Source organism: Lepidochelys kempii, chromosome 9, assembly GCF_965140265.1.
Source record: "Lepidochelys kempii isolate rLepKem1 chromosome 9, rLepKem1.hap2, whole genome shotgun sequence".
Classification (NCBI taxonomy): Eukaryota; Metazoa; Chordata; order Testudines; family Cheloniidae; genus Lepidochelys; species Lepidochelys kempii.
In genome coordinates, this window is record NC_133264.1 from 46,690,993 (window position 1) to 46,717,335 (window position 26,343).

The 26,343-nt window shown below is 43.9% G+C and overlaps 1 protein-coding gene and 1 long non-coding RNA gene across 2 annotated transcripts in view; both read left to right on the forward strand.

The window, feature by feature from the left end:
• The window catches only part of LOC140917389 (uncharacterized), a 90,811-nt gene extending 75,905 nt beyond the window's left edge, over positions 1 to 14,906 (forward strand). The window contains exon 3 of the long non-coding RNA XR_012160824.1: positions 12,539 to 14,906. This is a non-coding gene — a long non-coding RNA (uncharacterized lncRNA). The remainder of the gene's footprint in view (positions 1 to 12,538) is intronic.
• The window catches only part of HS6ST1 (heparan sulfate 6-O-sulfotransferase 1), a 271,253-nt gene that overhangs the window by 86,165 nt on the left and 158,745 nt on the right, over positions 1 to 26,343 (forward strand). The window lies entirely within an intron of this gene.

The following is a 26,343-nucleotide window of genomic DNA, read 5'->3' on the forward strand; positions in this document are numbered from 1 at the left end:
TTTTCTTTTTTTTTAAATTTCCCCATCCTAAACAGCAGCCTCTAGCTGTCCAGATACCTGCAGGCTTTTTATGTTCTACAGTCTATAGTAGAAAGCAAGTTTTATTGATGCAGAAATCCAAACTTTTTTCTTTAATGGAAGGGGAAAGCCAGGTAAAAGATGTGTGAGTCTTAGGAATTTTATACTCTCTGCCATTTCCTTTGGGGTATCAGCAAAGAGAACATTCAGCTTCTAGGGCTACATAATTTAATTCCTGCTTTTGAGCTGTCCCCTTTAATTTTAAGCAGAGTGCGGAAAGAATTTGATTAAATTTGTACAACATCAATCTCCATGTTTTCTTCGCTCTCTCGCTTTCCTTTCCTGGTTTTTTAGTTCTGGTTTTCCCTTGGATTCCTATTGTTTAATGTTTTCTTGCATAAAACCAATGCTGTGGCTGCAACCTGGGACCGAGCGCAATAATATATCACGCCCACTGCTGTGAACTGTGAAGAAGGCTGCTTTCAGTGAGCTTGGGGCTTGTGATGCAGATTAACAGTTTCAGGGTCTCTTGGGAATGCTGGAGAGAAAAGGGGGGAGGGAGGGAGAGCTGTCTCTCCATGCAGGAGCCCTCTAGATGTTTGTAACTCTCTTTTGATAAGTCTCAGCGTGTTGATTAGGTCACACATTTGCACTTGTTCTGAATAATGTAGAAGCACCCTTGAGAAATTCCATTGCCAGAAAGGGGCAGGGGCAGCAGGGGAGGGGGGGTGGAGGAGAACTTGGGGGAAGAAGTGTTCTGGGTTTTAGGAAAGCAGAGAGCGTAAAAACTATAGCTCACTGAGTATGGAAATTGAAGGTCAAAGGTCTCCTGTGACCTTGGTCTGCCTGATTGACCTTTTAAGCCAGTTGACTGTGATGATTTTGCTGCCTGCTGCTGCCACCAATGGATCACTAGCATCGGAGAACATTCCAAGAGCAGTTAGGCACCTGGTCATTTGCTACTGACATTTCATTAGGCAGTTTGTAGACTGAGGCCAAACAGCATGGCTAGTGTACTAAATGGCTTCCTCCCACTTCCAGTCCTCCTCCTGATTGGTCCAGGGAGAAAGCAGTGAGGGGGAGTTGCAGACTGTCTCCTGGCTAGCCTCATCCACATACAGTGAAATAACACACTCTTCCTTCAGCCCCCTTGAAACAGGAACAAAACACTGTTCTCTGCTTACTTTGCTGCTGGCAGCGTGGTGATCCACTGTAGGCTGTTGTTTAAAGTTTCCAGCCTCATTCTGCACACTGCTCGGTCACAGCCTCACTGTGCTGTTGCCAAGCGTGGTCCTGACCAGGGTCATACCCTGTGACCATCCAGCCTTCTAAACGTTTGTGCTTACACCTCCTACTGCCTTCTCTGATCCTTTCTGGCTCTAAGGAACAGGTTCTTTAGCGGATAATATGAAGTCAAGAAAAGGTCCCTTTTGATGAATTCACCATCTAGCTTGGTGCTGACTGTCAAAGAGCATTACTCTGTTCTACCATCTCACGCCGTGGCAGATATAAAAGAGGGAAAGGATTGGCTCAAGGGAATGGCTGTGGCAGTCCAGGCTAGGAGAAGTGAAGGTTGACACTTATGCCGGGGACCTGGCTGCCCGTCATCCAGGAGACAAGAGTGCCATACTAGGTAGATTACTGCATTGATTTTTGTGGACTGGCAGTGCATAACAATCTCCTGTCTCCAAATTCCTCTAAAACCCAGTTAAATTCAAATGGGTAAATATCCCTCCGCTTTAGTGTTGTTTGTCTAGGGTTTGTATGCCTTTCACATTTTCTTACATAAGTGTTTGTGTCAGGGCGGTGGGGTGGGGGGGAGAGGTCAGAAATGTAGTCTGCTTCAACCCCTTGTAAATATCAGAACGCAATGAAAAAACAGGCTCACTTTACTTAAGAAGTTTGTACGGTCCAAAAAAAAAAGTCTGTATAGGGCCAGATGACCATCATAGTATCTTATGATTCAGGTTTTCTGGGGATTCCTCCTTCATGTATAGGGGTTTCTACAGACTCTCAGATTCTGTAAGAAGCTGGGGTACCAAATCTAGATCTCACTGTATTCCCAAAAGAGCAAGTGGGATTATCCAAATGGCAGCTGAAGAGGAGTGATGGCCCTGGAGACACAGGAGCAGAGGAGCTCCTGGCCGCCTATCTCTTGTCTTTAACTGATGAAAAGCACCTCTAGTTGGATGCCTTTGACAATCTTTTCCAAACCAAAAATCAAAATGTTACCAATTTAGAGTTTTGCTGGAAGATTATCTGAGTTGCATTTTACGTTTAGAGAAGTGTGGTCTTTTTGTATATATAATGGCAGAGGAGTACACTGTGCTCTGCAGCCAATGAATAAATGACCAGTCTGTGCACTGAAGAGCTGAGTCCAAGACATTTCAAACATGCTTAGTGATTTTGAGTGACCAGTTTGAGACACCTTAAAGGGGCCTGAATTTCAAAAGGTGCTGAGCTCCAGTCCTCTGAAAATCAAGCCACTTTTAGACCTCTGAAGTTGGGTTCTAAAATCACAAGTAACTTCTGAAAATTTTGGCTTTACAGTGTGTGTAAAAGCCTGACTGAAAGGCCACGGAAATGAATAGGTCTCTTTCTATTAACTTCAATGGGTTTGGGATAAGGCCCTAAAAGACCTGCTTGTCACTGATAGAAAATGCAGAGCAAAGTCTGTGCTCCTTGACTCTGTGATGTTTGATTGTATCGGTGTAGCGTGTTCAAAAAGAGTTTAAAACAAAATGAAAAGGTCCTTGGCTGGAAAACTATTTCAGCCCTGGGGAAACAGTTGTAAGAACCTATTATTCCTTTCATCCCTGATACAAAGGGCAGTATTTATATACGAGCAGCATTTTCATTTCTAGCTGTGACTGGACCATAAATCACTTTGACATAAAAATGGTATTTGGACCGTTACCAGATTTGCCTGTTACTTTGGGGTACACTCATTTATTAGGGTTACTCTTGGGGGGAGGTCTGTAATTCTATCACTGTACTGCTTGTGTCACTTGTGTTTCCGTACGGAGCTCTGCTTCTCCCTTCTGCAAGTTCCCTCCCAGTGGAGCTATCCTGCAGGACCTGGTCAATCAGCACTCCCAAGCTGACCCTTTATATGCCCTTGGACTCAGCAGCTGGGTCGAGCAGCACTTCCAAGCTGCCACCCTCCTATGCCAGAGGTTCAGCATGTCCCTATCCCCACTTTCACATTACAATTGTTCTGGTAGTAACCCACTTGATGAGCAAACCCCACAGGATTTTTGGGTGCTACAGGGATCTTTAGCTGAGGTAAGAGGAGGGTTGTTGCAGAGTAAATGGGGAAGCCAAAATCATGAGAGAGGGAGGGAAGCAACTAGCTTAATGATAGAAGTTATTTATTGCCAGGTAATAACCGTACAAGGAGAGGCAAACAAAACAGTTACAGTATTAAATCTATCTTAAATTTGATTACAAATGTCAAGTTTAGAAAACTATAACTGATCACACAAGTCAGGGTTAGAAAGCTGTACCTAGAGTAAGGGGGAGGGGGAAAACGAGAGAGAGAGAGAAAGAGGGAAGGAGAGTTGGGTTCTCCGTGAAGCTTGAGCCGGTCGGAGTTCCCAGGTGGTGGTGGTAGCTGAGCGTCCGGAGTGATGGAGACAGGCAGAGCCCCCAGCATAATCAGTCAGGAGAAGATGAAGTCCCAATGGAACTGATTCAGATTTTGGATCCACTCATCAGAACACTTACTTGAGCGTGGGTAGGGGGGTTTTTTGTATGGAAGCAACAATGGTTCAAGGGAGAACACTAGATTTGTTTATGAGTAAACTGATGGCTCAAGGGAATAGTTTTGTTGGCTCAAAGTTGTTTTGTTCAGGCTAGACAATAGGAACTGATCATCCCTGGCTATGGGCGGTGTTCCTTCCAGGGAGCTCTCAATGCAATTAGGCAGCTTCAGTATTTTGGATACCAATAAAGGATTTATTACTAGAATTGATCTGATAACTACATAGCTGTGTGTGTGCAGCCATGAGTTCATTAACATCTGGAGTAGAGATCCACCATCATGCAGTGCTTCCCTGCTTTTCTGGTCCCAGAGTTCAGTGCAGTTCTTGCTTTGGAATCTCTATTCTCCATTCTGTATGCTAATGGAGATGCCTCCCTGTCCCATCTTTGATGCAAATGAGGCTAGGGGAGTTTCCTTAATTCTGTTACCCTTGTCCTGAGGGGTTTAGGTGTGTCTCCCACTTCCTTTTCATAAGTCTTTCTTTTGATCGGTTTTGGTTCAAGTAGAGGCTGGGAGGTGAGTGGGTGTGTCCTTCGTGAGTTACAGGCTGGATACTGTGCCCTGGTTCCCCAAGAACACAGAGCTGACAGGTAACAAGTCCTTTAAAAAAGCATATCTTATGTAATTACTGTTCCACCACAAAATCAGGAATGTGTTTGGCAGAAAGCCTGCAAACTGCTTAGACTGTTTAGTATACAAACAGCGATTGCAGTATATTCTTCCCCTCCCCCGCTTTTTTCAGCTCCTGTTTTACGTATATCCACAAGTCTGTTTTGTTATGAGTCTGTTTTTATTCCCTTTCCTTTAGGCTGTTGCTGGTTCTTGTGGGCTCTCCCTTGATTCAGCTGCCACCTCCACCGAAGGGGTGTGTGCGTGTGTTCCACCTTGCTCAGGAGGACATTGGTCGTGTCCAAGTATAGGCATTAGAGCTTTCACCTCTGTCCACCCTTTGGTTATCTTTGTCTCTCTTTCCCTCCATAGAGCAGATGCACACACTAAGGTCTTGTACACACTAAGGTCTTGTACACACTAGCGCTTACTTCTGTATAACTTATGTCGCTCAGGGGTGTGAAAAAGCTCCTCCCCCACCCCACGAGCAACATAAGTTACTTCGACCTAAGTGCCAGCTTCGTCAGTGCTATGTCGCCGGGAGAAGCTCTCCCACTGACATAGCTGCTGCCAATCTGGGCGGTGGAGTAATTATGCCGATGGGAGAGCTCTCTCCCTTGGGTATAGAGCATCAGCTCTACAGCAGCACAGCTACATTGGTACAGCTGCGCTGCTGAAGCAATTCTAGTGTAGATTAGCCCTTAGTTGCATTAACATGCTGCTGGCCCTTTAGCCAAACAGGGAAAACTATAGCCTTAAAGGAAGCTGTTCTGTATTTTAAAGCCAGCCACCAGAGGCAGTTAGATAGTAACTTTGACAGAACTAGCCTCCCTCCTTCTCTGAGTTGATTATGATTATTACCTATCCTCAGAGCTCCTGCTGTCTTGTGGTTCAAGCAGCAGGCAGGCTTACTGTGCTACTCGTGGTTCAAGTTTCCTTTTTTCTGAAGATACCCATTTCCCCCCTGTAAATATAGTGAGCCAAACTCATAATACTACGAAGATCTTTGATCGCATTTGAGATGCAAGAAGAAGTGAACTGCTCTTCTGCCATAGGTCACCTTTGGGGATGACTTTCTGCTCATTACCATGAGAACATTCAGGGATTGTATCCACCAAACTCTTTCCCACTGCATGATCAAATGACCAAGTCAAAAAAAATATCATAGCAGACTAATACTGTTATATGATGACAGTGTGCATTGAACACAAGCTCCTCCTTCCCCAATAAATAGCCTTTGGAGCAGCTTACCCAGCATTGTTGTAGATTCTCCATTAATAGGGGATTTTTAAATTGAGGGTGCACATCTAAGATGGGTATTAGCTCATGGAGTCTCAATCTGATCATATCAACTAGGTGTCGGGGTCACAACTACCTTGCTTTTCCCATATGGCTAAATAGGAATGGGTCCCAAGGAGATTTGAGGAAGGGGTCCAGTGTTGAAATAATTGAGCTCATTGCTCTAGTTCAAGTACAAGTAATGGAGCTGGGTGCAAAAATCACAGGGTGAAAGTGTGTGGTCAGGCTAGATTATTATAGCTGGTACCATCTGCCCTTAAAAACTGTCACACTACTTTATTCTTGATATACTAGTAAATATGGGGGGGTTAGGTAATTGTTGTCTGTGTCTGACTGGCAATTAGTTGCATCACCGAAGTGTTTTCAGAAGTGAAGGCAGGAGGAGGAGGAGGAGAACCTGGGATAAAGTTTTTGAGGAAGTGTGGCAAGAGTTTGGTAACTTCATAATCCAGAGATTGAATTTGGAATTGTATTTTTTTATTTATATATAAATATTAGAGCTGAGGTAGCCTTTGTTAAAGGGATCTGGCAGAGTCTTCTTTCTTAATACTCTTAAAGTTAAAAATCTTTTTTTTTTTTTTGGGGTGGTGGGGGGAAGAAGATGGTTAGGGTTGTTTCATTGCATGAGTTTCTGTGGGGAAATCCAGAGCAGGAATTGAGCTGCTCGGGTGAATGGGAGGTCTGTAAGAACAGTCAGAGTTATTCTGTGCTCAGCCCATGAGTGGAGGACTTATTTTAGTATGTGTTTTTTCCCCTGCCCTTGCGGTTGTAATGAATGTATCCATGTGTGTATTCTTTGTGCATTATTTTAAGAAAGATCTGTTTGATGTACAAGTTAGTGCTCCCAGGGGCTCTCTATGGCCCTTTTGTTGTGTTTTTTTGGTGGTTGCTGTTCCTTAAGGGGTTTTTATGTCTTGTTGCATGTTGGCAAGTCTGGCACCAAAGTTTGGATTCAGCACAGAGAACTGAGGGAAAGAAAAGGCAGCCTGCCAGCTTTGAACATTGACCGTGTTGACCTTGAATTTGTAACAGCAGACAGCAAGTCGCTCTAGTTGGACCACAGCAGAGAAGTTCTCCCGCGCCCCCCCCCTCCCGAAAGTTCACCTTCATCCTTTCTATCAACATCAATGGTCTTTTCAAGCCACAGAGGAGTATATGTAGGGCAGAAGCATTTACTTCCGTTTGAAATAAGAGCTGCTATTGACAGCTTTTGTGGGGGACAGTGACTGATTCTCAGGAAAAGGCAGCACTATGGGCATTAAGACAGTCTTACCTCATTTTAATTTTGCCAGTCCAAGGCTGTCACCTCAATCATAGAGATTCCAGGAAGAAATATATGGTGATGATCCCATAAATTGTATTACAGTGGCATATAGAGGCCCTAACCAAGATCAAGGTCCTTTTATGCTAAGCAGTGTACAAACATATATTGGGGGACAGTCCCTGCACTGAAAACCTTCCAATCAAGCAAAGGGCACAAGAGGACACAGAGGCATAGAGAGGTGTCTGGTGTCAAGGTGCCGACTTCCTCTCTGCCCAGGGGGTGCTTTACACTCCCTCTCCTCTTCCCCCCCCCCCCACTGTCCCAGGTCCTGCCCCTACTCCACCCTTTTCCCACAAGCCCCCATCCCTGCTCAACTTCTTCCCATCCCCACTCCACTCCTTTCGCCCAGGCCCCACCCTTCTCTTCTTGCCCCACCTTTTTCCACCCCTTCCCCAGGTGTGCCCTGTCCCCGCTCCTCCCCCTCCCTTTCAGTGCCTCCTGCATGCTGTGGAACAGCTGATCGCAGGAGGCGCTGGGAGGGGGAGGAGTTGATCAGTGGGGTTGCTGGTGGGTGAGAAGCGCTGAGAGGATGGGGGGAGCTTGACTGCCAGTGGGTGCTAAGCACCCACTAATTTTTTTTCGTGGGTGCTCCATGTCCGGTGTCACACAACAGGACAATGGCAGAACTGGCAACGGAACCATGGTCTCTTGATTCCCAGTCTAGTGTCCTATCCACTAAACACGTGTCACTTTGTTTTCATTCAAGACCATTGCATTGGCCACGGTTCCCATCACAGCCCTTAGTTTCAGAGACCTCATGGAATAGCTGGAATATCAGAGGGCTGCGTTTTTGGAGACCTGAGTTCTGCTCCCAGTTCTCAAGAACAAACTTTGTGTTCCACTATATAAATAAACTAACCAAAAAAAAAAAGAAAAAACCCTAACAAAAATTCTTGAGTAGTGTAGAAGGTGCTATGCTAACTAGTTAAAGCCAAAAATATGTGCTGTGATTACAGATCAAAAAAGGGGCTTGGTAGTAGCACACCTATAGAGAATTACTCCATCCAGAAAACTCTGAACAAAGACAAAACAATATATCCTTAATTTATTGCCCTGAATATGACATTTTGGGGAAAAATCTGATTTTTTTTGCAGCTTACTAAATATCCTAAAGTTTTGATAAGTCTCAAAGCCTAACACCAAACGCCTTTTAAGTGTGTGGGAGAGAGGAAACTGTGATTTTCACAACAGCCTATAAAGAGAAAATGTGAACCTAATTAGCTTCGTACAATAAGGGAGAATGAAGACTCTTTAGTGACAGTTAGCATCAGTACTGTTTCATTCTGCGCAATCCTTTTTATGGGGTATACAGAAGAATGTAAGATCTACCATATGGATTAGTCTCACTGAAATGTTAGTTGCTTCTGGAAGTTGTGAAAGTCATCCACACTTTTATAAAATGTCATTTTTAGGAACAAAAAGTAAGAATGTTACTACTTTCTTTGTTCCTATTCTGAATATAAGATGGATTGTTTGAAATAATGCTTCTGAGGTGCACTTCTATGATCGATCGGTTTTTGGTTTCTATTCCTGGCTTTGCTTTTGGTGCTCTGCGGGGCTTTGGACAAATCCCTTAATCGCATTCTGCACCAGTTTTTGCCATATATAAAATGGGAATAATACCTCTGCAAAGTGCTTTAAGTTATGACAAAAAGCACTAACTAAGTGCAAAGTGGTGGTATTATTTCCCAAACAATTTAAACTAAAATAATTATTCTAGTTGTATTTCTGCATCACCAATGCCCCAAGGTGTCTAACTAAAAATATGTTGTTTAAAAGCCAAAACAGTGAACTGTCATCTTGCCACACGCAACTAATCACTGAACACAAAAAATAGTAGGTTGCCTGTTGCTACCTTCCAAAAGAACAGGTTTCAGCAGTAACAGCCATGTTAGTCTGTATTCGCAAAAAGAAAAGGAGTACTTGTGGCACCTTAGAGACTAACCAGTTTATTTGAACATAAGCTTTCGTGAGCTACAGCTCACTGCATCCGATGAAGTGAGCTGTAGCTCACGAAAGCTTATGCTCAAATAAATTGGTTAGTCTCTAAGGTACCACAAGTACTCCTTTTCTTATTCCAAAAGAAGAACCCTGGACTATCACATTCATACCCAGTGAGATGATTCACACTAACACTTAATGAATCAATCAGACTAAGAAGCTGGCCAGATCTCAAAAGACTTTTTGGAGATTCCAGGTTCAGCAAAAAGGAGTTTCCTACTCAGTTCAAATGCTATCACATCCTACGTGGCCTTACATAGAACTTGAATAAGCCTTTCAGCTCTGTGGTCAAAACTGAGGTTACAGAGGAGTGGCAGGCTCCTAGCGTGGATTCAAACCTGATGGCTCTTTTTTCAGGGAAAGAGCTGGGCCAGGCCATAAAGCTTATGAAAACAGGAAAGGCTCCAGGCCAGGATTATACACGTATGAGCTTCCTACTTCACCTAGGCTAAAAGGCAAAAAGTTGGGTGCTTTGGTTCCTCAATTGACTTTTGTAGGACAACTGTATCCCAAAAATCTGGTGCAGGGCAGAGATTGTAGCAATTGTGAGACCAGGAAAATACCTGGCAGATCCCAAGAGCTATCTGCCCATCTCTCTCCATTCTGTCACATACAAGCTTGCAGAGAGGCTGATTCTGATGGGTATCTACAAAGTTCTGAAGGCACAGTTCCCCTTTCTTCAGGCTGGCTTCCAATGAGGATAGTGTATCCAAGATGAAGTTAATCAGGCTGAATGTGGGTAAATACTAGTGGAGCTAATGAGTGGCATAGTCTTACTTTCTTTAATTTGGGATGGAGTTAATGTCCATTGTACTAAGCTGGCGGTGGTTGCCTGAAACCCCAACATTTTTAGCAGGTGTTGAACCTATGGCGGGGTGTTAAGAGGGAGTGTTTGCTATGTACTAGAACAGTTAGCGTACAGTTGGCTCATCTGGATGTGAGGCATGGGTAGCCCTCAAGCAGAGGGAATGCAGAATGTGGCAGATAAGAGGAGGTGGTTTAGGCTAACATTTCAAGTAGTTCTATTTGCGGGACTACGTTTTTGTTAATAAGCTAGGCCCTAGGAGGGATGATTTCTTTTTATTGGAGGTGTATGGTTTTCTTTGGCTCTGGGTGAGGATTCTACCCACTGATCGCCATCCAAATGAGCGACCCAACACAGGCCCCTTAGCTCCGCCAAGACACCCTAACCTTACCTAATGGTATCCCCTGCTATCCAGTGCTGCGATCCTACATAATTTTGTCAAATGCGCCTCAATCCCAGCCATCAACAATCCCAGGCTGTTCCATTCCTAAAACCCTTCACTGCACTGGTGCATGGTCCTGACTTAGGAAGATTGAGGTGCATCAACAGTCTTTATGGGGACCCAGGTCTGGAGTAGCTGCACTGCCAGAGGTCAGTACTGAGGTATAGTAGCAAAGCTGTGTAGGGTGTCAGGACTGAAACAGCTAGGGATATTGCTGGTCAAAACTAAGGTGTCTTGGCAGAACCAAGTGAGGAGACGTTTGTGAGTAACTTGCCTGCACTGCTGGGTTTTGGCCTGTGCTCAAGAGTCGCTCATTTTATCTAGTATTACATTATTTCAAAATTATGAAAAAGTAAAGAAAATAATATAGCTCTGTATGCAGCTTGAGGCAGAGATTGCTTTCCATGATCCCTCATAGCTTCCTGTCCCCCATGGTCACTTGTCCCTACATTTCCTCCTTCCCCTAATGTTCTCCTCTGCTATACCACATACCGCTGCCCCTCTCCTCAGTCTGCCTCCTGCTTCCCACCTATCCCTGTTGCAGCTCTTCAGCTACCTATAGTCCCCTGTCTTGCCCTCTAACCATAGAGTGGCAGCCATTTTCTCTGAGTGCAGCTTGACTTCAGTCACACTGAAAACAGTGAGAGTTGGGGGTCATTTTGAATAGGGAAATTTCACTGGATATTTCACTCCCAGGAATAGGGAGATCATGGGATAGTATTATATATATTGTTGAGACAGATGATAAAATCATGGTCTGATTTGGCATGCAGTGGAGGCATGGTGTAAACACAGCATGTCCATTTCCATTCACCACTGATTGCAATGGAAATGGTGGGATCTAAGTGACCATGGCCGGTGCTGCCAACCACTAATTATTCACTTTAAAAGGCTTTGTTAAAGTTGCTGCCATGCAACAACATTAATGAATGGGGCTCCATTATGTTAAGTGAATCACTGCATGCTGCAGGAGCCTTGCTAGGAAGGAATCAGTGCAAAATAAACAAGGTATTTTGAAGATTTCCACTTTTTTAAATACCTAGGGTTTTTTTCCTTTTTGTGACTGTCTCCTTTTGAAATTTGCTTCTGCCTTAGCGTATCCCAAAACCAAGGGGCCCAGCAGGGAATCAAGTTGTGAAAACTGCTCAGTTGAAATCAATGGGCATTGAGGACACTTAGTATCTGGCACTGTCAAGCCTTTAGCAGTCTCACCACAGGTTTTATATTAAACTCCTCACCTTAGGCAAGCAACTCCACTGAACCCTGCAGGAATGATTATATTTTCCCTGCAGTGTGTTGATTTCTTGACATGCTATTCTCCCTTCTTTTTGACAAGCCCTCTCCACCTTCCTCCTCATCTACCCACCATGTTGCTAAAGGTAGAAAGCAACACCACTGACAAAGGCAGCACTGAATGGAATTGACATTAAATCCACAACACAGCTTTTAAGATCTCTGGGTCCTACACATGCATCTCAGAACATGTAGTGTACCTCCATCCAGTGTACTAAATGCTCTAATAACCACTATGTGGGTGAAACACAGACAATTACACTCTGGAATGAACTCTTACAGAAAAATAAGACAAAAAACCCCTACCATAAAACCTGTGGGTGAACACTTTTCAAAAAAACCCATCATTCCATAGCTGACCTCTCAGTCTACATCCTCCAAGGAAACTGCAACACCTTCAACAGATGAGCCTGGGAATGTAAGTTCATAACTGCTAGATGCTAAAAATCATGGAATGAATAGAAAGATGCTAGATTTGTGGTTTATCACAATAGTCTGTAATGAACTAATCACCCTTCTTTGCCCCATAACTGCAGAGGTGCTGATTGGCCAGCTTCACCTTGCATGGTCTCTTACAATATGTGTGTGTTGCTTATGCTAAACAATCTGTTCCTCCTTGGTTTTTAGCTGTGATGCTGAGTACCTTTCCCAGACCTCAAGAAGAGCTCTGTGTAGCTCGAAAGCTTGTCTCTCTCACCAACAGAGGTTGGTCCAGTAAAAGATATCACCTCACCCACCTTATGTGAAACCCAGCTCATATGCATTATATAGTAAAGGTCATGGCTGACCAGTTTGCCATACAAAAAGCAAGTAGTACAGCTATGTATCCAACAGTCCCTAAGGGAGCTTGGTTGTTTTTTTTTTGGTTGTTTTTTTTTAAGCTAATTGGAATTACATACCTCTGAACTAATTTATTTCCTCTTTTCCTTTTCATGTTTTCTTGATGACTTCCCCCGAACCTGTCTTACCATTTGATGCATTTAGGTAAGCCCTGTATGCTCTGTTGTTGTCCCTATTTGTTTATTACGCGGTGTTTCCAAGATGTTTTCCCGGGTGGTTAGAAAGCAGTTGTTACAATCTGCCACCGCAGTGGTCATGGGCTTTGATGCTGAACCCTCTGGGTCCCTTCAGCTCCTGCTTGGAAACAGAGATGATCTCATACTCTTCTGCGGCTATGTTATCAGCAGTTCTCCAGGCTCACGACGTTCAGTATAGTTGCAAACTGATATCCTGTGGGGCTGACAAATTTACAGTATATAAGAGAAACTCCGTTTGGGTTGTTACCAAAGTGACAGTCTTCAAGGTCCAGATTTTCTTAACTGAGCCTCAGTTTTTATTTTGCATCTATAAATCAGGGATCACAATCTATGGTGGGGTTTTCAGAAGTGCTCAGCATGGATGTCAATGGGAGCACAATTAAATGGGTGCTACATTTGTAAGAAATTACTTGTGATTTTAGTGCCACAATTTGGTGCCTAATTCAAGACATGTTAAAAAAAATCCTTATTTTTGAGAGGCTGGATTCTCAGCGCTTTCTGAAAATCAGGCCCCTTTATAGTGACTCAATTTGGGCAACAAAATTCATTAATCACTTCTGAAAAGGCCTGTGTGATCTAAGCCAGTGTTTCTCAATGACCAGTCAGTGGACACCACAGTGCCAGTCCCTGAGATCTCCCTGACTCAATTTCAGAAGGCAGCAAGCTAGTCCCTGCTGTCAAGAAGGTTGAGTTACACTATTCTAAGCTGCTGGTAAAAACCATCACCCTATCTAAGAAACTGTCTATCAAACATTGTGTGTGTGTGTATATATTAATCGCACTGTTAAACAATAATAGAATACCATTTATTTAAATATTTGTGGATGTTTTCTACATTTTCAAAGATATTGATTTCAGTTACAACACAGAATACGAAGTGTACAGTGCTCACTTTCTTTTTGATTACAAGTGTTTACACTGTTAAAAAAAATTGTATTTTTCAATTCACCTGATACAAGTACTCTAGCGCAATCTCTTTATCATGAAAGTTGATCTTACAAATGTAGAATTAAAAAAAATACTGCATTCAAAAATAAAACTGTGTAAAATTTTAGAGCCTGCATGTCCACTCAGTCCTACTTCTTGTTCAGCCAATCACTCAGGCAAACAAGTTTGTTTACATTTGTAGGAGATAATGCTGCCTGCTTCTTGTTTACAATGACACCTGAAAGTGAGAACAGGTGTTCTCATGGCATTGTTGTAGCCAGCATCGCAAGATATTTATGTGCCAGATGTGGTAAAGAGTCACATGTCCCTTGGTGCTTCAACCACCATTCCAGGGGACATGCGTCCATGCTGATGATGGGTTCTGATTGATAACGATCCAAAGCAGTGCAGACCAACGCATGTTCATTTTTATCATCTGAGTAAGATGCCACCAGCAGAAGGCTGATTTTCTTTTTTGGTGGTTCGGGTTCTGTAGTTTCTGCATTGGAGTGTTGCTCTTTTAAGACTTCTGAAAGCATGCTCCCCACCTCATCCCTCTCAGATTTTGGAAGGCACTTCAGATTCTTAAACCTTGGATTGAGTGCTGTAGCTATCTTTAGAAATCTCACATTGGTACCTTCTTTGCATTTTGTCAAATTTGCTGTGAAAGTGTTCTTAAAATGAACAACATGTGCTGGGTCATCATTCGAGACTGCTATAACATGAAATATATGGCAGAATGTGGGTAAAACAGAGCAGGGGACATACTATTCTCCCCCTAGGTGTTCAGTCACAAACTTTTTCTTTATGGATGCAAGTATATTTCTTGTTTATATATGCTTTGTGTGTAAATATGTTCGTGTATTTATGATGATTGGGGAACACTGGGCTCTTGGAAAATATGGGGCTTGAATCCTTCAGAGACTCTAACCGTTTAGAACGTGGGAGTTTTTCACCAGCGAAATAACAGATGTGTGTTTTTTAACTTAGAAGAAAACAGGATATAGAAATATATCCATATAAAGGGCAGCATTTTACTCCATCACACTGAGCTCCAAATTTTGCTTCAATTCCAGTGTAAATCCAAATTAACCTCAGTGAATTCACTACTCTAGATCTTCACTAATGTGTGTGAAACAGAATCTTCCTGCGTATCTACATTGGAAAGATATCGCCTCACTTTATGAGTTTTAGAGACATTGCATGCGTATTATGGGATTTAAAGTACAATCCCACATGTTTGTCAAGAGGAATGTATAAAGTATGGCTCACTTGTTAAGTTTGCTGCTTAGGTAACAGAGACAATTTGTGGATTTAAAGCTGGGACCTTCTCCAGACTCCAAAGATCAGTAATTATCCAGTTCGCTCCTGGTAGGCTGAGAGTGAAAATCAAGTAGGAAAAGAAAGCATTCCCATATGGGCCAGCCCCCAGACAGTCAAATACTTTCTTTGTGGGATAGACTAGTTTGGAATACACTCCTGAGAAATCCCAGCCTATCAACCATGTTAGTCTGTATTCACAAAAAGAAAAGGAGTACTTGTGGCACCTTAGAGACTAACCAATTTATTTGAGCATAAGCTTTCGTGAGCTACAGCTCAGTAGCTCACGAAAGCTTATGCTCAAATAAATTGGTTAGTCTCTAAGGTGCCACAAGTCCTCCTTTTCTTTTTGCGAATACAGACTAACACGGCTGTTACTCTGACAGTATGCATCTGATGAAGTGATCTGTAGCTCACGGAAGCTTATGCTCAAATAAATTGGTTTGTCTCTAAGGTGCCACAAGTACTCCTCTTCTTTTAGCCTATCAACAGAGCCGCTGCTCACAAAAACAGATGGCAGAGCTGCCCAAACCTGCAGCTCGAGGCATTTCCCACTCCAGTGCTGCAGTCTCATCAGTGCTGACCCCTGATGTAAGCATGTGGAGGTGTGTGTGTGTGTGTTCTGGCAAAGGCAACCAGCAATGCACAAAGGGTGAGACGACGATGAACACAATCTTCATTTTAGCACCTTGGTCAGCACCAAACCTCTGAGCTCCAGAAGAAGGATGTGTGAGTGCCAGTAACTATGTAGAAGAAAGGAAGTGGCGTAGTCTGCTTCCCTGCACAGACTAAGCTAGGAAACCAAAAATGAACTAGCAGACGAGCTGCCTCTAAACAAACAGATAAACCTTTAATCAGCTGTGTGTTCATAGTATCTCAGGGAAGAACCAAGACTAATTCCAATGACACAGAACATTTTTGCACAGACTATGCCACTTAAACACTTACATTTATTTTGCATCTGTGCTCAAATTAAAACAAGGAAAGGAGAATGGCCTTGTCTTCACTAGAAAAATTTTGCATCCTAGCTCCCGTTTGGACCCTAGCATGTCTGATACATCACGCATCCATGCATAAAAGTTCCCCTAATTACACAGATGGGTCATAGCTCCTTGGGGGTTGCACTTGCTTTGAATAAGGCTAACCATTGTGACACACCACCATGTCACACTCCACCAATGCAGACACAGCTAGGGCTGCTATGCTAACCCTGATGATTCAGATAGTCCGCTGTCTCATTGGCTCACCAGTCACAGTGTAGATGGCCAGGTTTGTCTAGATTCTGTACTCTACTGGTCCAGAAGCCCCTTGCCTGGACACACAATATTGCGCACACAGAATATCTTATTGCATGCTTTTTGTGCCCTCAGGCACTTTTTAGTCATCACTGCGTGCTTTTTAGCGAGCCCATTTTGGGGAGTGTATTTCTCAGAAGCCATCTTACAAGCATGCTGCCAGGTGGCCTGAGGTATTATGCTGAATGCTTGTGGATAACTTCTGAGGAGGAGGCAATTCAGTCACAACTGAGCTCTGTAATTGGCAAAACCCTGGTCTACAACAGGAAGTCTGAACGCCCATCTAATTATCACCCGCCCCAGGGAAGCAGGGCCAGCAGGAAATAAAAGGGCTGAAGCTCCATTACAACAGTGTTGGGAACAGAAGGCACTCTGGGGCATGGAGGAGAATCTCTTTATTGGTTAACTGGATCATATTCTTGGTACTTGGTGGTCTGTGGAGCCCAGCGTACTCTTGAGCAGTACTGAGGTGCCCAGCACCCAGCTGGTGAGGGACCAGGAAGAAAACACTGCCCACACTGTCCAGTCCAAGACCCACTGTACCAGGATCCCACATCGCCATTCAGGGATTCCAAGCTCTAGAGACAGAAGCAGGGGACTCTAGGCAGAGAATGTCTTTGGAGAAGTTTATTCTTAATACTTATTTTTGCTGTGGTAACACCTAAAGAGCTCAGCCAGATTGGATCCCATTGTGCTAGGTGCCTAACAAACATACAATAAATAGCCGTGCCTGGTCCAGGGAGCTTACCGTCTAAAAGACAATATGTAACAGGTAGATGAGACAAACAAGCATGACGGGGTTTGGCTGGGGGAGACAGAAGAACAAATACAATAAGATTCTTGGCAGTCAGTAGTAGTGATCCGCCTTCTGCCAAGTGACTGGCCCTCTACCTAAGGGACATAGCTTTTTGTTGGTGGTGCTCTGGTGGGATGGTTCTGCTTATATGTGGGAACAGCCTCTTCCCTCCACACCCTTTGCCAAATTCCACACCCGCCCCCTATCTCCAGCCCAGAAGCCACAGCAGAACCCTTCCCTGCCTGTCTAGGAAAACCAGCTCCACTGCGTTTGGCAGTCCCTGCTGAAAAGACAAGACCAATTAAGGAAGCAAAGAAACATTGTTTAACATAACGAATGTCATCTCAGGGGCAGGAAGAAGAGTTGAGCAGGACTATCTGAGAGAACATATGAAGGAGCAGACACCTTGCCCTCTTAGACCATCAACAAACCCCCTGCACCTGTTCAGGGTGTACCACCTCTTCCATAGACTTCCATGGTACAGATCTATAGCTGTTTCGATTGAACTTCCTCATAGTCACCTGCTCCCTCCTGTGCATTTCCACGGCGCTCCACACCCACACCCCCACCTGTGAGCAGAGCCAGGGGAACTGGAACCCCAGGATGTGTATTTCACATCCCTGTAGTCTTCAAACCAAATTTGTTTCATGTTTTGCTGTTTTGCAGCTGGCCGGCATGTTTGTATGTTTAATAAAGTTGATTTGCAGCATTTATCTCTGGGTTTAAGAGCCCATTTGCCAGCTTTAATGTACTCTCAATACATCACCACTTCACTACTTCATAAACTCCTGCACCCCGCCAGACTTGTATACATTGAAATAAATTATCATACAAGAAAATCACGCCTGTTTATACCCTGCTGAAACCCAACACCAGCACAGGAAACAGCGACACTTAACAGAAGCAAATGCTAACGTTTAATACTCCCCATTTCAGACTGCGGTTTCTTCCATCCCCCCAAGCACCCATGCACTGGCAGAATATGCACACTAAGTGTAGCCAGTTTTGCTCACACACCTAATGCAGGCTGCCTTCACATAGGTCACAGCCTTAGGTGGCATTGCTTGTCATTCCAGCTCTACATTGCCTCGCTTGCTACAAGGCCCATGGTCACAGTCCAGAGTGTATTAAATACCTCACCCTTGCTTCCGTAAATGTTGTGCAGAAAACAGGCGGAGATTATGACACACACACACACCCCTGGCTGATAGTGGTCATTAAGTACCTTCCCCTTGCTTTGAGCCTTCCAAATGCACACTTCACTGCCATCCTGCACCTACCAGACCATTGCCAAGTCACCATCTGGCTGCTGTTTGTGTGATCAGAGTATAGTTTTGTGACCCGGAAAAATAGTAGGTGTTCTGGATCGCTGAGAATCTTGAAGGGTGTGGAGGCCTATTGATCCCTCTGTCCGCTGTGGAGTTCCCAGCTGCTCAGTAGTGACCCTGAGTAACCAGCTTTTCTACAGGGTGACTCATGCTGTCTTTTTCCTGGGGGGGCAGTCACCACTCTCTTTCCCAGTGTGAGCAGATTCTCATCCTGGATTGAGCGGTCGAGCAAGTGATGCTATATCTTCATAGCACAACATGGGGCTGGTTAGTCGGGGGATGGGGAGGCATTTCAATGCCTCTTGCAGACCTGAAGCATGAGCTCCAATGCCTGTGTTACCCCTCAGTGCTCCTTCAAGGGCACCCATGTAGGGTTTCTGGCTCCCAGCAGTCACCTCTCTTGGCAGAAACCTGCATCTCTCCACTCCTGAGGGGTTTTTTTTAAGGCTGCACAGCTCCCTGCCTTACACTTTGGTATCCCCAGCAAGCCAGACTACCTAAAGGCCAATGCCTGTACTTTGGTTTCTCTCCAAGGACCCTGAACAGTATACTGCCAGAAGGCTCAAGTTACCGCACAACTTTTTCTAAGCAAGCACATTTTTCTTAAAGGAAAAGCATTACAGAAAAAACATAATACGAACAATAAACAGATTTAAACATGTTCTAAACACACCAGGAGTCACCCATCAGTCTTATGCGGCCGTGGTAGGCCAGTGTCTTTCCAACACTTTCACAAGGGTCGGGGTCCTCTTTGACCGATGGTCCTGTCTGTTGCATCAGAAGGAAACCACTGCATCAGTTTAAACTCAGCCTTTTTCAATCAAAAGTCCTTTCTTTGTTTGATCGTTGGAAACCCCAGTTTGAACCAGTATATGCAGGTCTCCCCCAGGGTGGTGTCTTTGTGGCAGTGTTTACTACCTGAGTGATTCACTTTAATCACCCTCCACTGTTTTTGGTTCCTGGAGGAGTTGTGGGAATCCTCCCGACTGGCATTGCATTCCATTGCTGGCCTACAGTGGTACATAAACTTAATGTTATGTGGTCCCCAATGATATTGGATGGGATTACAGTATTGGCATTGGTTGCTTTCTGTCTGCGTGTACTGCCAGCATACCTTCAATCGGTTCTCCTAGGCTATCTGAGATCCTTGGTGGTTACACTTCAGAAGCTTCAGCAGAAAATGTGAAGGGTGAAGTGAAGGCCCTCTAGCTGCTCATCTTGGCCTCCGTTTTCAATGAAGAATGTCATACAAGTGGGTGTGTAGATGCTAGGCAATTGTAGGAGTTTGACCCCTTCTTGCATGATCTCCTTGTGCTACTAGAAGGCCTTGCTAAATCTCCTTGTGCTACTAGAAGGTCTTCCACAAGGCACAGCTTCGAGGAGCAGTGCTGGGAACTGTTGGGTATATACCTAGAGGACAATGTCACTCTTGGTGGATGAGTTAAGAGCTGTGTATGGAGGCAGGGCAGAACAGCATCAGAAACTGGTTGGCTAGTGAGGACAGACAGCATCATTGCTATTTACATTTCTATTGTCCAGAGGGTGCAGTTCTTTAGAATAGACTCACCTTGAGAGAACTTACAAAGAGGTATCCACGGAAATGATGAATGTGCAAGAGCAGGTCCAAAACAGACTTTGAACCAATAATTTTTTGGAATAACTTTTCTATCTCCCGCTCTAGTTTTTTGTTTTTAATACTTGTTATATTCTCCTGTCTCTCAGTGGAACAATTAAGAAAAACTTGTATTTGTAACAAGGAGGTCAAAGGGGCTGTTTGTTCAGCTCATGCTGCTATAGTAATGCCGGATCTGCTCTCTCCAGCCTCCCAGATAATGTGTTCTTTCCTATTACAGTCTCTGCCGGAATGTTTGAGACAAGTACAGATACAAAACCGATAAAAGCTCATTGCTGTACATGTAATCACATTGAGATGCTGGTGGAAAAGGTCTCTGTAGTTATATATTTAGGTACCCTCTTCAGTGATGTGATTTTCAAGACCCAATGAAAAGTAGCATTCTGTTAGCAGCCATGGAATTAAAATTGTTAAAAAATATATAGATGCTCCCTTTGAGTCATAATAGAATATTAATCTTACTGTTATATAGGCAGATCTGTCCTTTAAAAATCAAGCAAGCCAGGCTTTGGAAATCTCAGCATTAATGTTCCAGTTCACTGGTCATGCTTCAACCTAATGGCAATAAATGAGTGATCCCATCAAATGCACTGAATGTGTATAGTGTAAAGGGAAGACCATTTCCTCTGTCTTCTGTATCCTACCCTTTATCCTGCATATTGTCAAGTGGTTATGAGACACTGACAGTTCTTCAGGTACCCAGGACTGAGAGTCACCTTTTTACCCTCTAGCCTACCACCCTAACACCACCGGCCTGTTAGCCATTCAAGCACTTGCCTCTGGGCTATGCCATGTCTTTGCCTTTCAGGTTAACAATAGGTGTACCCCAGACCAATGTTCCCTCTAATTTTTTACATCCATGTATGGAATGAATTTTGTTGTGGTGCACATGACAAAATTCATGTGGTGGGGGTGGGGCTGAGGAGTATGGAGTGTGGGAGGGGCTCAGGGCTGGGGTGCTCTGGGGTGGGATCCGGGATGAGGGGTTCAGGCTGCCCTGGGGCTGCGGTGGGGAGAGAGGACTCCCCCAGCCCTCTCTCGTTGCAGCAGCTTGGAGCCGGGGGAGAGGCCCCCCCTCCCCGGCTGCAGCAGCTCTGGTCGGGCTGGGCTGAGGGAAGGGCTCCTCTCCCTGTCCTCTGGCTGCGGCAAGCCTGAGGCAGGCCCACGCTGGGGCCGGCGGGGAGGGGTGCCTCTCCCCGCCGCAGCCCGGAGCCCCTGCGCAGGGCTTAATAGGTGGCCGCGCAGCTTAGAGGGACCTTAGCCCCAGACCCTGAATCCCTTTCATTTTTTCCCCTGTGATATCCAGCCGCTGACACGGGCTACTCGGAGGAATCCCAGATCCTCTGACCCCAAAGGAGGGGTTTGCCTCATTTTATTAGTTTTACCTAAAATCACCACTCCTGTAAACCGCACAGCACTAGTAATAAAACAAAAGTAGGTTTATTTAAGAAAGAACAGAAATTCTTCTAGAAATGAGAGCGATAGGAACAATTACTTATAATACAAAAGAAAATCATAAAATGCAAACCTGAACTATGCTTATTAATAGTTGCCTTATCTTCTGTAGTAATCAAGAAGAATTGTTTGAATTGCTCATTTATGAGCGTAAATTCAATCTAGTTGGTATTACTGAAACCTGGTGGGATGATTCTCACAACTGGAATGTTAAAATCACTGTTATAACCTGTTTAGGAAGGATTGAGTGGGCAAAAGCGGAGGGGGAATGGCATGCTAATATCCGTTTCTAAGTCACTGATAACTTGGAAGAAAATGAAATTGAAGGCTTGTGGATCAGTGTCCTAACAGATAAAGCTCAAGATGGGGTATTAGTTGGTATCTGCTACAGACCACCAAATCACACTAAGGACCAGGATGACTGCCTCCTTATGCAGCTATCTACAGTCTGTAGGAAAAAAGTTGCACGATCACGGGGGACTTTAGCTTGAGTGACATATGCTGGAGGTCTCATGCAACCAGTACTAAAACATCCTTGGAATTCCTAAACATACTACTTGACAATTTGCTAACTCAAAAGTGTTACAGCCAACATGGGACAATTCTATATTAGGCCTTGTCCGAACAGATAAAGAGGAACTGATCACACAACTAAAATTAATGGTAGTTTAGGTACAAATGATCTTGACTTGATCACATTTACAATGTGCAAGCAGAATAAAACCCATATCAGAATTATATATACTTGGTGCTTTTAATAGGCCTGTTTCACAAAGCTGAACACAATTATGAGCCAAATCAGCTGGGAGGAAACAATTAATCAAAAAATGTGAATGATAATTAGGAATCATTTAAAAACAACTTACTAGATGCCCCAAAAGCCACAGTCAAGAAAGAAAGCTGTGCTGGTTAAAAAATTGACCTTGTTTAGAGGGGAAGTGAAGGCAGCCATAAAAAATAAAAAACAAAAACAAAAACCCTAAATAACTAATGGAAGAAAGGGGAATTTGATAGTGATGAATATAAATCAGAAGTTAGGAATTGTAGAAAATTGATAAGGGAGGAAGAGGGGGACAAGGAGAAATCTATGGCCAGCAGAGTTAAGGACAATAAGGAGCAGTTTTTAAAATATATTAGGGACAAACATAATCCTGACAGTGGTATTGGTCCATTGCTTGATGGTATTATGAATAATACAGAAAAGGCAGAAGTGTTTAATAAATATTTCTGTTGTGTGTGGAGGGGAAAACAGATGATATAGTTTGGATATAGGGATGGAGCAAGGCTAGACAACATTGCATTGCATTGCTGGCTAACCTGGGAGGGTGACAACTCCTTCCTGTTTGAATGGGCCCTTACCCTGACACATTATCCCCTGGTAGTAGGAGACTGGGTTGTAGGTGGTCATGCCTAGCGGTTGGAGTCCAACTGCCAGAGTCTAGTCAAAGTCAGGAATTGGAGCCAAGCGTCAGAACCCAGATTATGTGGAGTCAGGTAAGGCAGGAGATTATGTGGAGTCTGGTTCCACAGCAGAAACAAGGCTGGGATAGGACTAAACGAGGCTGGGTATAGGGTAGAGTCTCGGCTGGAGCAGTGCAGAAGTAAGGCAGAAGCAGTGGGGTGAGCACAGGGAGGTAGAGAATCTGTGGCTGTGTGTGTTGAGCAGCCACTGATCCTCTGCAGCTGCTGGGCTTAAGAGCCAGCCACTGACTGTTGTAGCCAGTCAGATGGCTCTGCTGTTGCCCAGCTGCACTCACTGGCTGCCTGTTGACATGTTATCCCTTAGAAATAAATACCCTGCAAGACTCATTTGGTGTAATGAGTTTGTCAGGTCTGATATGAGTTGTTTGCAAAGAACAGGGGACCCTTTGCCAAGGGGCCTTTGTGTCATAGGCACAAGTCTTAAATGATCAGGATTGAGGGCTCTGAACTCTTTTACAGGGGAACCCCTTTCCCCTTCCAGCAAAACCAAAACATTAAAAGGTGACTGAGTTTATCTGGGGGCTGGGAGTCATTCTCTTTCTTTCAATTCTTTCTGAAAAAAAGAGTAGACGATCTTGCTTTTTATTTATAAATTTTTTCCTATCTTTTACAGACATTTTAAAAGCTGAAAAGGGGGCCAGGAGTTGGCATTGTAGAATCAGTATTATATTTATTTTGCTTCTAGTTTCACCCAAATGCATGTGGACTTTTTTATAGGGTCAGACTTAAACAGGGAAGATTTCCTCATTGGAAGGCTTAGTTTAGATGTTTTCCTAAAAGAATGCCGCATACACCCATCTTTCAAACACACCCGTTGCAGGAAGCCTTTCCCATGACCATCATTTCAGATGTCCAGTGCCCCAGACTGAGATCTGTGGGATTCTGTGTTGCCCAGAAAATGGTAAATAAGAAAGGAATGCTGATTACGCATCAGAAGTTGAATAACTAGGATAGGGAGGAGGAGGCGTTTTTGTGAGACCATCTGCTAATGTGAGCTGGAGTCGCAATATAAAATCGTGGCCCAAGCTCCAACGACAGTTTAACAAAAGGCTTTAAATAGGGTAACTAATGGGTCAAACGTATCCTTGCTTGTAAGGTTAAGACCCACAAGTCTTCATTTGTAAGAAGCTGGGGGGTGAATCGGTCTCTGGAAGGGAGAGACATTAAAATAAATGTGATGTAGCTGCCACATGGGACCCCTTAATAGGGCCTCAGTATTATTTTTTCTTAATGAAATGCAAGTTAATGCAGTCCCACCCCTTCCCCCTAGCAAACCTTGACTGTGGCTTTTTGAAGGTCTGTTATGTCTCCACTGCCTTATAAATGGTTCCCTGCATCTTCCGTTCTCTGCAGCTTTCTTGTCATTGAATGCCCATGATTTTTGACATAAACAAGGGAGCGTGTCAGTGGGAAGCAGGGGCTGTCACGAGCTTCACTTCTGGTTCTCACTTCATTGCTTTTCTACGACCAAAAAATGGTGTATATGAGGTGGGGAGGGAGCCGGCAGTGCATTAATAATGGAAATGGCAGAAGTGGAAAAACCTGTGGAGTATAAAATATGAATGGGGATCTGGGCTTCTGGAGTTCACGCTCGGATGGGTAGGGTTGTACTTGGGGAACTTGATTGAGCTTCGCCCTGAGTTCATCTATTGCTCAAGAACCACTTACTCTGAGAGAGAAGGCTGCTATTTTGAGAGCAATAAGAAGAAGTAGGTCAAATACAGGGTACCTTGGTTGCCTTACAGTGCCATACTGGGGTGACTGGAAGGGTTCGGAGTTTGTTTAATTATGACTCTTTTGTAAGACTGAAAGCCCTAGACCATCCTAATAATCTTTGCAGGGATATATGTTTTAAGCATTGTGGAAGCAGTGAATGTCACAATTACCCATCTATGACTTCTGACAATGAAGCACTACTCACTTTCTGTGGTGTGAGTGGTTGATACCGTTCTCCTGACTGCTTAGTTTCAGACTTAGTCTCAGTTTCTATTTAAACTGTCTCATTTATGTTTAATCAGACTTTTTTTAAAAGCCCTCCCCACCTGTTAGCTTCCCTCTCTTTCTCTCCTTCTACTCTTTCTATCCTAGAGATCCTCCATTTCCCCCATTCTGACCTGTTGAGGGGGAAAGAGCTGTTCCCCTTCCCATCCCCTCCTGTTCATCAAAGCAAGAGATAAAAAGAAGCATAAAGAGAAGCCGTGGACCAGTAAGTAACCTCTTCCCCAGATCTGCCCACCTTTTGGGAGGCATTTACATATGGCTTTTAATATTGCCAGAGCTGCTGCCCCTACTGGTTGGACAGATCCCGTGGCTATTGTCAGTTCTCTTCAGCTAGCTGACTCTATAATCTATTTATGGCCCCCCATCACTGTATTATCTAGGCCTCTAAGCCCTTCCCACCTCCACCATCATCCTCTCTTCACACAAGTCATACACGTTTTCTTTATGCTGCTGTTGGAGCTGCTTCTTGGGCAGTCCTGTGAATGGTTCCGTCTCCTAGGTGGAGAAGCTTGTGCCTTAACTTTAAAAAGATTCAAAATAGAGAGAGAAAAATGAAACCCAAGAAACGGTGTGATTAACACAGCTAGTTTTTGTAGTTGGCAAAAGTGAAGCTAGGCCGGCACACCTTGTCGTAGCTGCAGCACCGAAGCAAAGTCTTACATTCCTAGAGAGAGTTTTCTTTTTTCCCCCATTACTTGTTCCGATCACCAGTCTGGCAGGCAGCATGTCAGACAGTAACCTCTAGTTTCTGGACTAAACAGCTTCTGCCTTTCTAAGTGTCATGTGTTCTCCCAATTATAATCTCAGATCCTTTTGATCTTAAAAGTGATAGCTTGTTGAATAAGATATCTGGAATCTCCCTCCCCCCTGAAGTGTTTGCGCAGATGGCCTCTCTGAGATTCAGTGTTTTATGAAACGTCATTATTATCTGCATTATAGAAGCAACTACAGGCACTAACCTAGATCAGGGCCCCATTGTGCTAGACGAAGAACGTGTACATAGGGAGAGCCTCAAGGGACTAAGGGGGATGATACTACTTCTTTTCTTCTGCCATTTTACTGGAAGGAAACTGAGGCACAGAGATTGAGTGACTTGCCCCGGATCACATGTGAAGTCTGTGGCATAATAGCACCTGTTTTGAACACCATTTATTGTTTCATTTTCTTTCTCTATTTTTATTCTCTTTAATTAGACCGTGTGAATGTTAGATTGTTTTGAAGCAAAGGGCCTTTAGTTTGAATGTCCCATTATAAAGAGATCTACATTGCCATCTGTTCTGCTGTCTTGCTGGACTACTTTGCTTCTCTGCTGATCACATGCACTCATTTTGCATGCACATAACATGTTTAATTAGGTGAGCAGCTGACAGACCATAAATTGGGGAAACTATCATCATAGTAGTGGAGAGTCCTGCAGAAGATATGGAAAAGGTGTGAGACTTTAAATAGGTCTTGGATTCTTTCACATATCTCACATGCCGTGTATGTTTAAGTCTTAAGAAAACAGCTGAACGT